Source organism: Mus pahari, chromosome 6 (assembly GCF_900095145.1).
Source record: "Mus pahari chromosome 6, PAHARI_EIJ_v1.1, whole genome shotgun sequence".
NCBI classification, from domain to species: Eukaryota; Metazoa; Chordata; class Mammalia; order Rodentia; family Muridae; genus Mus; species Mus pahari.
In genome coordinates, this window is record NC_034595.1 from 70,663,870 (window position 1) to 70,676,543 (window position 12,674).

Below are 12,674 nucleotides of genomic sequence, written 5' to 3' on the forward strand. Positions count from 1 at the left end.
GCCGCACGCAGGCAGGCAGAGCCGCGGGAGCTCAGAGGCACTACTTGTCCCCGCGGAGGGATCGCTCGCACATCGCGCAGCAACGACGGGGCGGGCCGTGGAGCCGAGGACGCGGGGCCGGGAGCGCTGAGACGTCGCGGGAGGCGGGGGTGGGAGGGAGCGGGCCGGGAAGTAGTTCCGGGTGCGCGGCCCCGGATGTTGGCTGCTCCCGCCGCCGCCGCCGCCGCTGCCGCCGCCGCCACCGCGCTCTCGGCGCCGCTCCGGGCCTGGGCCGCTCTCTGAGGGCGCCGTTGGGACCTTTCGCGGGGAACGGAGACGCACGCAGCGGCCGGGGGCTCGGCCGGGCCGTCCCGGCCTGCGCAGCCTGAGGTGAGCACGCGTCGCCAGGGTCTCGTCGGGGCTGGGGCGGCGGGCGGGGAGGCGGGGCTGGGGCATCTCCCGGGACGCGGGCGGGGGCTGCTCTGGGCGAGCGGCGCTCGCCGTCCTCGGCGCGCGCTCCCTGTGGCCGGCGGTGGGCGCCAGGCTGGGCCGGCCGGGTGGCGGCCCTCCCTCGCCCGCGGCGCCGCTCCCCAGCTGCCGCTGCCCCTCAGCCCGACGCCGCTGGCGCCCGCCCCTCCCCCAGGTGGGCCCGCGCCGCGGATGCCGGGGCGGCGGAGGACCGCGACGGTCGCGCCCTCGTCGCTCCGTGACCTGCACCTGGCCCGGGCTCGTCCTGTTCCCAGCGCGATGCGGCGTCCCCTCCTCGCCCTCCGGGCGCTATTCTGCCGGGAAGGCGGCCGGTGCCTCGTGGGTCGCGGGTGCCCTGCGGGGCTGAGAAGGCTGGGGCGAGGGTCCCACCTTGTCTCCCATCCTGTCCCCGGGCCCTTCTCTGGCTTTGGGGCGAAGGCAGCCTTCGCGTGCGGACGTGTTGCTGCTGTCCTGCGTGTGTTGCATCCTGCCCACGTGGTAGTGCCCCGTCCCTCCCACTCCCTCCATTTTTTGCAGTTGGTCGAGATGTTTTTTTTTTTTTTCCCCTCCCTGCTTTACTCCCCGCCACCCCGTGATTTCTTCCGGGCAGCGTGGGGAAGGTGTTAAGGTCAGTTTGTTTTGCCGAGGATGGCTGTTGTTTGATGGAAGAATCAAGAGTTGTACTCTTAATGAAATTGAGACTACTAGGGGACCTAGCAGATCTTAGTTCATTGACATCTTTTCAGCTACAGTAGCTCTTGCTCTTTTCTCTACTGCTCAATCCTCCAGAGAGCAGGCGCTTGCTACTGATGTGTTGGTGTGTACGGTTTTCCTTTATTCTACTTTCTTGTGTCACTGTGGCCTAGTGTTTTCTTGTCTGTGTTGATGCAGGGCTCAAGTTGTTGCTACATTTCTGAAATGAGTCGTGTCAGGGCGCTCGAAACTGGTGGGCTTCTTTTCGCCTTTCACGTTTGTTTGCCTTTAGTTTTTCCTTGTGTTTTGTTCCCTAGTGAGAAAGCATGCATGTTCTATTGGGCATAATATATGTAAATTTTTCTCTGGTAGAAGGGTTAGGTAGACTCGCTTGCTGCTTTTGCAGAAGAAAGTTCTTTTATTCCACATCCCTAAAATGCACTAGGTACTACTGGGCTCTGTTTTTTAACACTGTTTTGAAATACATGTCTCCTTCCCCCATCTCCCTTTAATAGCTCTTCCAGGTTAACATTTACATCTTTCTGTGTTTCGCTCTTGGGAGACCACAGATTGCTCTCTTTACAGTAGCAGTGATAGACGCTTATTATTTTTAAACCATAGTATTTATGGAGAAAACAATAGCTGCTTTTTTTATTTTTTATTTTTTATTTATTTATTTATTTATTGCCAAGTGATCCCAGTCTTTATGATAGGAAGGGCTATGTAGATGTGATTTCATTTTCGAGTTTTTTGTTTTGTTTTGTATTTTATTTTTTAAAGATTTGTTTATTGTCCTACGTAAGTATACTGTAGCTGTCTTCAGACACACCAGAAGGGTGTCAGATCTCATTACAGATGGTTGTGAGCTACCATGTGGTTGCTGGGATTTGAACTCAAGACATTTGGAAGAGCAGTCAATGCTCTTACCCATTGACCCATCCCACCAGCCCCTTTTGTTTTGTTTTAGATGAACTTGAAGCTCTTTCCTGTTTGGTTTAATATTGGAATTGAGATGGACCTTGTTCTCTGTTTTGTGCTGCTGGGGAGTTTCTCATGCCTTTATTAGGTGTTTTGTGGATGAGGTCAAGATTGTTTATTTTGGCTTTCAGTTTATTAGTTTGGGTACTGTTTTGAAGTCACTCTTTCGGATGTGAAAATTTCCAATATTCTCTTGTTTTTCAAACTGAAGTTTTTCCCTTTTTTTCATCTTAATTTTAGATAGTCTTATGTAGACCAGGCTGACCTCTAATTCAGTGTGGTGAGGGCTAGCCTTGAACTCTTGATCTTGTCTTCACCTCCCAAGTACTGAAATTACAGACTGTGTTACTACTGTAACTGCCTACATTGTAGTCTAAAATGTATTTTTGATAGTGCATTTCTCCTATTTATCTGATACAAGTGTCAGCACATTCTTCCTCTTTCCTTCTATGTAGAATAAAAGTATTGAAATACAGATTCTATCCGTTTTCATTACGATAAGTATGGGTGGGGCTGTGAAAAATAGATGTTCTCTGAGGCACATTTTTATAGCAGAGCAGTCAGCATTTGTATACTTCTGTAAAATACAGTGCTATGAAATAAGATATATAAAGAGACAAGGACTGAAACACTGGAGTCTGAAAGCTTCAACTTCTGTTGAAAAGGAGTAGAAGTTGCCTCTACTTATGGAGAAGCAGCTGTATACACCATTTGTGTGTATTAAATAACAGCAGACTTATATTTGAAATAGTGCAACCAAATAAGTGGTATGGAAAAGGAATTTTCATAAAAAATAAAAAAGGAGAGGAGGCAAGTGTGTTTAGATTACAGGGACTGTCACAGAGCATTGCACTGGTAAATAATATGTGTACTTACAAGATTGGCTAGGGTATCTTGGCAAGGATCTGTCAGGACAGAAGATTAGGTTTGGTAGGCTGCTGTAGTGTTTTCTTAAACCATGTATCTGAAGAAGGTCTCTATGTCAGCTGAGTGTGCAGGAAATGGGAGCCTGACCAGAGTATTCTTGGAGAGTTTTAGGAATAATAGTCGACATAAGAAACTGCTTGTGAAATAAAATAATAGCATTTATTGAATGCTTTATAGCATTTCCAGAATTGTTGTAAACTCTTACATGTATTTAATTTATTAAGTCTTCATCTTAATGTCTTATAATCATGAAGTGACTTAGGGTAGGTTCCTACCTATGCATTTGATTATCATTTACAGTGGGTAGTCAGGTGAGCTGTGGATTTGCAGTGATGGGCCTGTAAATGGTAGTAAAACACTTGAGTAGATGTTTTTCAGGGAGGTGGGGGGATATTGTATAGTGGGAAAAATCATGGGGAATTGTCCCCCCCCCCCAAACAGGGGTTCTCTGTGTAGCCCTGGCTGTCCTGGAGCTTACTCACAAAAGACTGGGGTGGCCTTGAACTCAGAAGTCGGCCTGCCTCTGTCTCCCAAGTGCTGGGATTAAAGGCGTGCACCACCACTGCCGGGCGAATTTGGGGTTTTAAAGTAGGCTAATAGGAAAATAAAGCATTCTGAGAAGAACCAAGAAGTAGTTTTTGTCACAGAAGCCAAGAACAGGAAAATTTTTTTACAAGGTAGGACTGTTGACAATGCTTAATTCAGTTTTAAAACTCACAGCCAGCAACCTTAATGCAAAGATGGTTGAACTAGACCAGAAGGAATTTTAAAAGAAAGGTAACAGGTGACAAATTAGGTTTTCACAGGATCTGTTGAGATTTTATGCTGGTAAGGTTTCCTCTGGTATTATTATTATTGATCATATCAGAGTTATTCAATGATCAAAAATGGAGTTTGTCTTCAGAAAAGAAACTAGTGTTCTATGCCTTTTACCCCAGTACTTGGGAAGCAGAGGAGTAGGAGTATCTCTGAGTTCCAGGACCTGAGCTGCCCAGTGAAAAAAAATATATATAAAAAAACTAGTGTTCTAGCTGGGCCGTGGTGGCGCATGCCTTTAATCCCAGCACTCATTAGGCAGAGGCAGGTGGATTTCTGAGTTTGAGGCCAGCCTGGTCTACAGAGTGAGTTCCAGGACAGCCAAGGTTACACAGAGAAACCCTGTCTCGAAAAACCAAAACCAAAAAACCCAAAACCCAAAAAACAAAAAAGAAACTAGTGTTCTAAAGAAAGTTCTTTTTTTGTTTGTTTTTCCTTTCTTTCCTTCCTTCTTCCCTCCCTCACTCCCTCCCTTTTTTTCCTTTTTTTTCTTTTTTGAAACAGGGTCCTGACTGTCCTGGAACCCTCTATGTAGATCAGGCTGGTTTCAAATTCAGAGATCTGTCTTCCTCTGCCTCTTGAGGCCTCAATTAAAGACATTCCCCTTCACACCCCTAAGGATCACACTCTTTTACCCTGCCAGTCTTTTGTGTCTAACTTTGCCCTTGTTTTAAGGGTTGTTATATGTTAGTGTCTCAGTCCCTTTTATTGTCGGATATTCTACAGTATGGATATACTATGCTTTTATCCATTCTTAATTCATTTAAACCCTTCACTCTACCAACTTCACTCCACCAACTCTGGCTTAATTTTTAGTTTTATAAACTACTGTGCTCTACTGGGCATTAGGGATCTAAAGGTAAACAAGTCATATTTGGTCCTTAAGCATGTGTAGAGCTTTATGATTTATGTGTTTTTTTCATACATATCTTGTTTGATTACACAGCAAACTTGTGGTGTAGGAAAAACATCTTTAGGATGAAAAGTTAGTTATATTAGGTGATCTGGCCAGGATTGCACTTGAAATGCTGGAGCAGATGTCCTGTTTTTTTTTTTTTTTTTTTTTTGCCAATTTCACCATTCTTTGCTACTTAAAGCATCCCTATGTAAATTCCTGGAGAATCTAGGGGACTGAGAAATCCATATCAGTTGGGGAAATCTCATTTTTTTTCTTTTTAGTGTCTCCTCTTTTGAAAAAAAAAAAAAAAAGTTCTGTTGTGTCTCTCTGGATGTCCTTGAACTTGGATTGTAGGCAAGGCTGCCTTCTCTGCCTCTATTTAATGTTGGGATATAGTAAAGGGGTGAGCCACCATGCTCAAACTGGGAATTACTGAATTTTTATGACGACTCTTTGGGACTTAGAGTGAAGACTTAGCAGAATTTTTTTGTTTGTTCTGTTTAAATAAGAGACTTTATATTTCTGTCCTTTAGAACTTTAATGGTGTTTAATGTGATGAACATTTTGAGATCTTATTTTAGCAACAGTGTTTAGAATACATTCATTATATGAACATTATATAATCTCTGAGTAGTAGATTTTATTATCAGGTTTTCACAGTTGAAATGAACACTGAAAGGTGAAATATTGCCTATGGGTACTTAGCTAGGGATGGAAGGAACCAAGTTTTGAAGTTTCACTGTCTATTTTCAGAACTCAGAATTAATTACTATACTGTTTTGCTCACTGTTTATGAATTAATAAATTGTGTCAAGGAAGAGCAGGGCCAGAATATGAAGATAGGATAGATAGGATTTGAATACAGTTGGAGGAGTAGAACATTACTTGACATTGCACGAGCATTCCTTTTTAATGTGAACCTAAAACAAGGTAGATAGTTAGACATCAGTGTGTTTTGTATTGCTTGTCCTAACAGTATCTCAGCTAACAACTACATACTTAGCAGTGCTCTTCACTGGTAGTGGTTTCTGTCCTGTAGATTTCCTCATTGACACTATTCAGAAACTTCAGCTTAAGAGTCAGAACTCAATTCTGCCTGTCTCTGCAGTCTTCTCTTAACTCAGATTTTGTTTATGTTTTGAACAGTTACCTTTTCAGTCCCATAGGGGAATACTCTACCTCTTCTCCTCAAAACTCAGGAAAACATTACATTAGCACTTCATAATAACTTTCAAAACATTTGACCATTGTAGTTGGCATATCTGTATTTCAGTGTACAAAAAGAACTAGAGTACAGTGTTTTGGCTAAAGAGATTGACTTATACTGAAATTGGGAAAGGCATCCGCTGTACAGGATTTTTGATTTAATAGAATTTGTTATAACCAGATCAGCAAAGCATTATTACTGTGGGCCATCTGTTGGGTTATGGAAATAGCTTTGTTGTAAGGAACCAGATGTTGTACTTATATTTGTAACAATGGTACTCTACTTATTTTAAGTAACCTTTTGTTGATAGGTACCTTTAGCTGCTATTCTACTTGATATATGAGAATTGAATACTTTTTCAAACCGGTGAATATTCTTGTGCAATCAGGTCAAAACAAATGACTCATGATGCCAAACTTTAATACTACAATAAGAATTTTTATTCTGATACCCTTTTTAGACCCAGTTTCTAATACTTTGTAGGTGACTTCAGTTGCTTTAAACATTTTACCATAAATCTCACATGATTTTATTTTGGTGTGATTGGATCTTTATTAACACCACATTGTCTTTATTTTCTGTCTTCAGTGAGTGAAGGACTCTATGACAGATTCAGACTTAATGAAGAACAACTTTTAGAATATAGTCTTAGCTGACAAACAGCTCAGATTAAGGTGCTTGCTGTGCATTTATGAGGACTAGGGTTTGGATTTTAGCACTCATGTAACAAGCCCAGTATGCTGCATATGCCTGTACTCCAACTTTAAGGGATCAATACCCTCTTCTGGTGTCTGTTTCCACTCACCCACATAGACATGTATATGATGAATACAATAAGTCTAAAAAAAGAAAGAGCTGGTGAGGTAGCTTAGTCAGTAAAGGCGCGTGCTGCCAAGCTTGATGGCTTTGGTCCCTAGAACACATGCTGGAAAGAGAACCGACTTCCACAAAATGTCCTCTGACCATTGTGTAGGCACTGTGGCAAGCCTGTATTCTTCCCCACATTCACACAATAAGTAAGTGTAATAGAATATAGTCCAAGAGAATTTTTAGAGTTATCACCAACTGCCTATGCTGTTTTTCATTGTTTTCAAGTCCTGTGTAGTGGAGAGTCTTGAGCTCATTGAAGAGTTGGCAATCATTTCCTGATGACTGTGTCTAAAGGAGACTTTTTTCTTACTTAGTCACCTGACTTTCAGTCAAAATTTTCACCTGGAGTACAAAGCTAAGAACTGCAACTGAATTCTTCCAGCCAGTAAAAGTCTTGCTTAGTGGAATAGGATCAATTAGAATTAAAGTTTTGTGCCAGTGTACATATTAAAAACATATTAAAAAACCACAGAAATTGGAATCTACTTTTGCCTAATGCTGAGATCTGACTTTACTTTTAAACCACCAATAGATCTTAGTTTCTACTGCTAGCTGTGAGATTTATGGGAGAAATTCACTAGGTTGCAAGACTGTTGGCATTTAGTAGCAGTGTCATATTTTGTTTATAGAGGTAAACTTTGGGGGAAGGTGTATGATAGAAATAGATTATTGTTTACATTCTAGATTTTGGGTGATACTTTAAAGTTTCTGTTGCTTGGTTTTTAGGACTTTTGGGAATGAGTTACAGTTACAGCAGTTAACACATACAATCAAGGGTAGGTTGATTCTTTGAATAAAGGTAGGGCATAATGTTGTAGGGAGTGGTGTTTCTGCTGGATATGAATCTGTAATACTTTACACAGGCTAGACAGGTAAGGTCTGAAATAGATCGATGGTTTTATCTTATGTATAAATTGGCAGCAAACACCGTCAGAAACACTTGGAATGTCAGAAACTCATGTGTCATATTAGTTAGAGCATGTGTACTTTGGAAATATTTCCACCTTACATTTGGATGATGATTGATGTTGGGTTTTGGGACTTATAACAGCCCTGTAATACAGGTAGGGTAACCCATGAAGTCAATTGACAAGAGTGTCATTTAATTACAATTTAATTAATATTCTTGTGAATTTTTGTTTTTGTTTTTAAAGTAGAAAATTAATGAAGATATAGTGAGGAACAGACTTTAGGTTTTTGATGTGGAAATGAAAGGCCATGGAGATCCCAAATGATCAGTCCTTTTGTGTATCTGTGATATTGTAAAGCTTCATGTAAAATTAACAGGTACACTTTCTTGTTAAATTAGGTCCAGTTTTAGTCATTGGAAGCATTCTTACTTGAGTCTTCATTTCTGCTGTTAGTATTCTGGAGGTGAGATAGGGAAGAATCAGAATGGGAATTTAAGGATTGCTAAGTAGCAGTTAGGTTTCTCACCCTTTCTCTCAGAATGGAAGTATATGCTAATAAATTTTAGAGAAATTATACATAATATGGTTCTAATGCAGGTATCTTTCTGGGTTATTGTCATACAGTGAGACCAGTTGTCTGTTGCCTGGTAGGTAAGAAAACTGATAATGTACAAGGAAGTTTTATTGAATAGAAATCAAAGCAACAACAAGAAACAGACCGGGAGAAAAGCATGACTGGGTAATTTCAAGTGTCTTTTTATGAACCTTTCTGTACAGTGAACATGTTTCATTCAGAAAATTTGATTTTTATGGTTCACATAACAAATTGAAAAGTAACTATTTTGAAGAGCAGTTTAAGCTTGGTGCTGTTGAAGTATTTGCTAAAAAGTTAATATAGATGAATTGGTTTGATAAATGACTTGATTATAGTATTATGGGTCAAGTTGTGAGTGTATTAGGTGATTTAAGGTTTTCTTTGCATTAGAATTTGCTCATTTCAAGGAATTTTTTCCCTCAGAAGCAAACTAAAAATCTTAGGTTTACTTATAGTAGTTATTTCTCAGTTAAATTACCTGAAAGGGTAATCTAGTTTGAAATGAAAATGAGACCTAAGGATTTACTTACCTGCTTTCATTCTCTGGCAGATTTTTAATAAGAAAAACAAAATCGTTAATGTTTAATGTTTTTAATACAGGAACATTGAATTAGTTAATTTCTCTTATTTGATTGGTCATTTATTTTTTTTATCTGTTTATAGAAAAGCCCGGTTCATGCCAGCAAAGACCACAGATGCTTAGTTTGAGCGATACCCCAGAGCTGTTCTTCCAGTAATAGTGGTGCCTCTGATTGCTTCTGATGACTAGTTTTTACTCGGTTAGCATGTTTGTTTGAAGAACTTGATCCATTCAGGGGTGTGGAAGAATGGCTTTAAGAAGAGCTGATAGAAGCCGGGGAGTGGTGGCGCACGCCTTTAATCCCAGCACTCGGGAGGCAGAGGCAGGCGGATTTCTGAGTTCGAGGCCAGCCTGGTCTACAGAGTGAGTTCTAGGACAGCCAGGGCTATACAGAGAAGCCCTGTCTCGAAAAACCAAAAAGAAAGAAGAGCTGATGGCCTTATGATTATTTATGTACAATATAATGCTGAGAACCATTGATGCAAAGCATGCCCTTGAGTGGCTCAGTGGGTAAAGACAGTTTTCTCCAAACTCGGCAACCTGAGTTTGATTCCCCAGGACCCACATGGAATGGAAAGTAGGAGAGAACCAATTCCTGAAAATTGCCCTCTGAAAAGGTACCTGAAATTGTACCTGAAAAGGTACACACTCCACACCCATAAATGATGGATGCAAAAAACCCCAAGATTGCCCTTAAGGAGCATTTCTTCACCACCCCCTTCCCTGTTTTTGAGACAAGATCTTGGTATATAGCTCAGACTAGCCTTCAACCCACAGTCCTTCTGCTTCAGTATCCCAAGCGCTTGCATTATGGTATGTGCTTCAAGGCTTGATTGTGTAAGGAACATTTTTTACTGAGATAAGTGATTTAGGCATTCTGATTTATGGGTGTGTGTGTGTGTGTGTGTGTGTGTGTGTGTGTGCGTGTGAGAGAGAGAGACCAGGTTGATATCGTGATTTAAGAAATTGTACTTTAGTAGAGGCAGGATTGCAAGTAGTAAGATCTTGCTTTAAAAGCCAAACTATACCATCCAAAAGAGCCTTATATTTTCTCTTAAGGGTGGAGACAATGTCTTTCTGTTTTTATCCTTTCTGCAGTTCTGTTTCTTAATGACAAGGGACATGTTCTGAGAAATGTTAGATGACTTTGTCACTGGGGACAGTCAGTGTGCTTATGTAAACATTGATGGCTGTGATGCTACTGGTGATAAAATCTGATGGGACCACCTTTGGGTGTATGAGAAATGTTAGATGGCAGGTGGCTTACTGTGCAGCACGTGTGGTAGGGATTTTTATATATTCAGCAAAGTAGTACATAAAAAGGCATTTTGTATTTCATCTTAATTTTTTTTTTTTTTGGATAGGGTTTCTCTGTGTAGTCCTAGATGTCCTGGAACTCACTCTGTAGACCAGGCTGACCTTAAACTAAACTCACAAAGATTCACCTGCCTCAGCTTCCTGAGTGCTGGGATTAAAGGCTCGAGCCACCATTGCCTGGCAGCTAATTTTAAGAATGTTAATATTGCTAAAAATAGTATGTATCAAGTTACCTTTCTCCCAGTATGATGAGATAAATAGATTGTAGTTCCTAGAATATTGAGTTAGTCATTCATACCATTGAACTTTCCTACTAGAACACTTAAGGTATGGCCATTTAGCTACTCTTCCCAAGCCTGTTATCAGTGGTAGTTGAAAGGTAGCCAATATGGCATGGTACTGAGTGTTGAAATCCCAGCACTCAGGAAGGGAGACAGAGGCAGGAAGTATGCTGTAAATTTGAGGTCAGCCTGTTGTATACATAGTGAGTTGAATGCCAGTAGGGATGCCAGATTTAAGACCATGTCTGAAAAGAAAAAAAAGGGTAGGTAGCCTGTTCTTTATGTAGGCACTAAATGAAGCAAAATGTACTACTAACCAATCTTTTTTCCTCTGTGGAGCAGTAGAGCCTGTAGTTTCTCTCTCTCTTCCACAGTTTAGCTCTTCAAGTATTTAAAAATTATTATTTTAATGGACAGTTTGAGTGCTATGTATGTAAGGAATTGTCAAATGGCAGTTAAAAATCAAGTTTGTTCCCAATGGCAGGTGTAGCTAAAGAGCCATGGATTTACCAGAAAGTAATGGTTTTGCTTCTACTGATGAAGAAAAGAAAGCTTCATATAACAGATAGTATTTGGAATGGGATGAGATATGGGCATTTTAGACTGAAAGACTAATCAGAAACTTAAGAGATGAGGTATAATGGAGTGAGAGGAAAAGAAGCTTCCCAAACTATATACCAGGATATTAAAATGTTCATTGTTGTTTCTTTAGTATTTGAAGCTTGGCAAGTAATTGTGGGAAATCAATAAATCGTCACCTTTTCATGTGCATTCACAAAGTAGTTAAGATGATTGAACAGGTATTTTTGTGTCTTTTGAACTGAAAAAAAAAATACAATGTTTTTCTCACTTTTTTGAATACTCATTAGCAGCCAGGAAAAGCCTCAGGAAAATAATATTCTAAATCTATATACTAGAATTGCGCTGTGAAGCTGGAAAATGTTTTCTTCTTCAGGCTAAATGGACCTAGCTTCTTTTTTACATTTGACATGGTATCCTTTGTATTTTTAATGGAGATAGGATCTTATTGCTTCACAGTCTTGGCTGTCCTGAAACTTGGTATGTAGACTATGCTGACCTCAAACTCATACAGATCCACTTTCCCCTCCCTCATAGCGCTCCACCACAACTACGAATGTTTGGTTTCTAAATTCTTCGCTAGTATTGTGAATCTTTTCCTTTGAGAATTCAGCTTTGTAAGTGTTCTTAATATGCCCTGCTTAAACAGCACACTACTCCAGTGTGAACTAAGTGAAGAGTTTAGGAGGCTGTTGCCCTTCTTTGTCTGGATACTAGATTTCTAATGAAGCTTGAGATTGTATATACTTCTTTTTAGCTGAGGCACTACCCTGGCTCATGTTCAGCTCCTTCATTAATTTACAAGAATTTCTTACTGTTGATTCAGCGAGAATCCTTTTTAATAGAGCTATCAAATGAGTGCTCTTTTTTTTTTCTTCTGATTACATATGCCATTTTCTCAGAGGTAATATTCATTCTTTGCTTCCTGAAATTTAAGAAAAGAAAATTAATTGTACAAATACTGAAGCTGAATAAATAATATCCAAGGACTTCAGTCTACTTGCTCTATTGAGTATGTGCAGAAGTATATAAAATTTAAGTTGGACCGGGTGGCATGGGCTTGTTATTCTAGCTGCTTGGGAGGTTAAGGCAGCAGGATTGCAGACTTGCTTGTGCTACAAAATAAGTTCAAGGCCAGCCTGGGCAATTTAGTGAGATCCTGTGTCAACATAAAAAGTAATAAGAGGTCTTAGGCATACAGTTTAGTGAAAGAATGCTTATCAGACATGTGGGGGTCTTGGGTTTGATCCCCCATACTGTTGCCTATCCATGGTATATAAAATAAAAATGAATCTTCATTTATTAGGGTTCAACAATTGGGAGTTTTTCCATATACCTCAAGTGTCTTAACTTTTGTGTTGATGTGCTGTTTTTTATTTTTATTTTCTTATTATTACTAATAGATTTTTTTTGAGATAATGTTTTACTTTGTATCCCTGGCTGACCTGGAACTTGATATGTAGACCTGGCTGACTTCAAAACTCATGAGCTCTACCAGCCTCTGCTAGGATTAAAGGCATGTGCCATGCCATACACTAGACTCACAGTCTTTTTTTTTTTTTTTTTTTTTTTTTT

General features: G+C 40.5%; 1 protein-coding gene across 3 annotated transcripts in view; it reads left to right on the forward strand.

Moving 5' to 3' along the window:
* Positions 1–200: 200 nt before the first annotated feature.
* Positions 201–12,674, forward strand: part of Foxj3 (forkhead box J3) — an 88,338-nt gene continuing 75,864 nt past the window's right edge. The window contains exon 1 of one of the 3 annotated variants that reach the window (XM_021200546.1): positions 201–369. The gene's annotated coding sequence lies outside the window, so the exon portion shown is untranslated. Of the gene's footprint in view, positions 370–1,052; positions 1,076–12,674 lie in introns of those variants that run through there. The other 2 variants (XM_029539773.1, XM_029539774.1) reach the window with 2 other exon arrangements.